The sequence below is a fragment of the Oryx dammah genome, unplaced genomic scaffold (genome assembly GCF_014754425.2).
Source record: "Oryx dammah isolate SB20612 unplaced genomic scaffold, SCBI_Odam_1.1 HiC_scaffold_27, whole genome shotgun sequence".
NCBI classification, from domain to species: Eukaryota; Metazoa; Chordata; class Mammalia; order Artiodactyla; family Bovidae; genus Oryx; species Oryx dammah.
Window position 1 is genome coordinate 94,283,923 of NW_024070211.1, and position 3,395 is coordinate 94,287,317.

General features: G+C 40.1%; 1 pseudogene; it reads left to right on the forward strand.

Annotated features, from left to right (window-relative positions):
• The first annotated feature begins 221 nt into the window (after positions 1–221).
• On the forward strand, positions 222–1,346 carry LOC120854808 (annotated as a pseudogene).
• Positions 1,347–3,395: the final 2,049 nt, after the last annotated feature.

Below are 3,395 nucleotides of genomic sequence, written 5' to 3' on the forward strand. Positions count from 1 at the left end.
CACCAGGCTTAACAGAAGCCTCTAGTTTTTTGATTTCTGCTACTACAGAAAACTTAATTATATCAAGGTCAACAAAGTCTAGTGTAAAGGAAGCCCAGTGGAGGAAAGCCACTCCAAGGGAAGAATCACCTAAGGCACCACAGAGAGCCTGAAGGGCAAAACACAGACTGGAAGAAGTTTACAATTCATCCGTCTGATCAAGGACTCACTTCAGAATAATCATGGTGTCATGGAGAGGGATTTATTTTATAGTCGCTCTATTTGGGGGAAGGTTTTTTGGAAGTATTTTCATGCGGGATCCTTGTTCACCTTTGATGTTTATAAACCCATCATGGTATTGCTGGATCAACAACTGCCTTGTGGCAACCTGGCTCACACTACCTGTGGCATTGCTGGAGGTAATGCATTTGTTAAATGCATCACCTGTTATAATCACTTTTATAATAGGTAATGCATTTGTTCCTGGAGAAAGACGTTTTATTATCATGAATCACTGGGCAAGAGTGGACTGGATATTCCTGTGGAATTATCTGATGAGATATAGTTATTTCAGATTAGAGAAAATTTACCTCAAAGCCAGTCTCAAATGTGTCCCTGGATTTGGTTGGGCCATGCAGGCTGGTGCCTATATCTTCATTCAGAGGAAATGGAAGGACGGCAAGAGTTATTTTAAGACATGATTATTTTTGTGATATCGGTGAACCACTTCAGCTCCTCATATTCCCAGAAGGGACTGATCTCATAGAAAATAGCATGGCTTGAAATAATAAATTTGTTGAGAAGAATGGACTTCAGAAATATGAATATGTCTTATATCCAAAAGCTACAGCTTTACTTTGGTAGTAGACCATCTAAGAACCTGGATGCTGCCCGTGACATCAAGGTGACATACCCTCACAACATTCCTCAGAGAGGCGCCTCCTCCTCAGGGACTTTCTCAAGGAAATCCACTTCCATGTCCACTGATACCCAATGGATATCCTCCCCACATCCAAGGAGGACCTCCAGCTCTGGTGCCAAAAATGGTGGGAGGAGAAAGAAGAGAAGCTGTGCTCCTTCTATTAAGGAGAAAAGACATTTAACTTTATGAGATAGGCTGCCATTCCAGCTTGCAAGTCTGAGCCCAGGGTCCTTGTGGTCAAATTGTTCTCCTACTGTACTGGACCATGCTCAGTCCTGCAATGTACCCTGCTCATCTATTTGTACAGTTTGTCCAGTGATATTTTATAATCATCATCACCTCTGTGCTGCAGGAGAGAATATTTGATGGACTAGAGGTCATCAGACTTGCATGTTACCATTGTTTAGACAAACACCCACGTTTAAGTGCAAAGAAAAATGAGTAAGATTCTAAGGTTCACAGTGTAAAAGCTTAGGGATATTTTGGAAATATTTTAAGCCTTTGTAAACTGTGATGCATTTTTGCACGACTATGTCAAATATTTCTCACTACTATTGTTATTTGTTACAAATATTTTCCCTTAATTTAGTGGGAAAATATTGCTATATATATTTTTTTTTACATCTCTGAATGTAATTTCAACACTGTAGCAGGGAGCAATCACTGTGAAGTAATACAAGCCAGAATATTAGTAAACAATCATCAGGCTGTTAGCAGACATGGTACACACAAGACTGTGTTAAAGGCCCAATCATACTTTCCAACAACTCCCAGACAAGAGGCAGATTTGGGGCTCCTGTGCACCAGTCAGATCAAGTGCTGGCACTTAACCATGGAGGTGAAGGCCCTTCCTCTTGACTCCTCTTGGTACTGTCCCCACATTCCTTTCTATGCCACTCAAACCCTTGCATTCTGCCTTAACACCAGAAAACAGAAACACTTTGTCTTTAAGCTGAACAAAATTCTGATAGGAAGCCCTTCATTGTTCATAAAATCTTTGCATCTAGCCTTGCACTGAGCTAGATGTCAGAAGACCACCTGGGTCATGAGGAAAATAAAACCTAGATGAGACACAAAGAGTAACCACCGGCTCTCCACTCAGAAACCTTAATTTGAATTTTTCAAGCTAGGAATTCATACAGTTTAGTTCTTTGTTTCTGCATAATCCTGCCTGCTTAGTGCTAGTTTCTTTACAGCCTGTTGTCAGGTGTTGCTTTTTTTGCATTAAAAACAGTATTTATCAAGCCACTACCTTTTTAAAGGAAAGCATAGAAGAATGTTCTGGTACTGCCATCAGAAACTCTCTTTTGCAGTTGCATCTTAGTTGAAATATTTTAAATCTGCCACAAAAAAGCAAGGTCACTGTATTTTCTATACATGCCTGGGTGTCTAATTTCTGCCATTAAAACAGCAATAATAACATGCTTGGAGAATAGGCCCTATGGTTTAACTTATATTATTCTATTCTTATAGCTTTGACAAATTTTATTCTTAAAACCAAAGTGGAGCCCTTTTTTATGACAGTGAGAGATCTCTTAGTTCCAGACTTCTTTCATTAGTAAAACTGAAACCCACTTTTGACCAATAGTAATTTTTAGGCAAACAGCCATTTGAGGCGATGGAAAATCCAGCAAACCAAAAGCACCAGCTCCTTCTGAGGCAAAGAAACCTGTGGGCATTGTTTCTACTCCACTAGAGTCCTGCAACTACTTTTCTTTTTTAATCATAATGGGAATGCGAGTCAGAGCAGCCGAAAATATAGGGCAGTTAAAAAAGTCTTTAGCTCTTAAGCAAACCTGTCCACTTATTCCTACCATGAACCAGTCTAAAATGCTGTTTCTTGCTTTGTGTACTCTTGGCAAATATACCTTCTCATTAATTACATCATATTTTTACTGAACAATGACTTCCACCCCATGGCTTCCTTTGTGTCTCAGTGATAAAGAATCCGCCTGTGATGCAGAAGACATGGGTTCGATCCCTAGGTCTGGAAGATTCCCTGGAAAAGGAAACAGCAACCTACTCCAGTATTCTTGCCTGGAGAATCCCATGGACAGAGGAGTCTGGCAGGTTACAGTCCACGTGGTTGCAAAGAGTGGGACACGACTGAACACACATATATGTGACTTCCACCCTATAGAGGACACAGGTTTCACTGTGGGCTGGACTTATAGTGCAGACTCTTCCAGAAAGTCCTGGTTGTGGCAGCACTCTGTTGGCACACCATTTTTACTGGAAGAATACTAACTAGTGCCCCTAGTGACATCCACCCACCTGTATATAACTCTTCCCCTAATGCTGTTTTTAATTCTGATGGGGGCTACCAAGTAGTTATTATGCACATCCTGGTTTTTAAGGTGGTTATTTTTAAGTGTTTTTTTTTTTTTACTTAATAAGAGATTTCTAATTTAGGTCTTGCTTAGACATCTTTTAGTTATATTTAGAAACAAACAGTTTAACCATCAGCATTGCATTTGTCCTAGGTCAGAGAGAA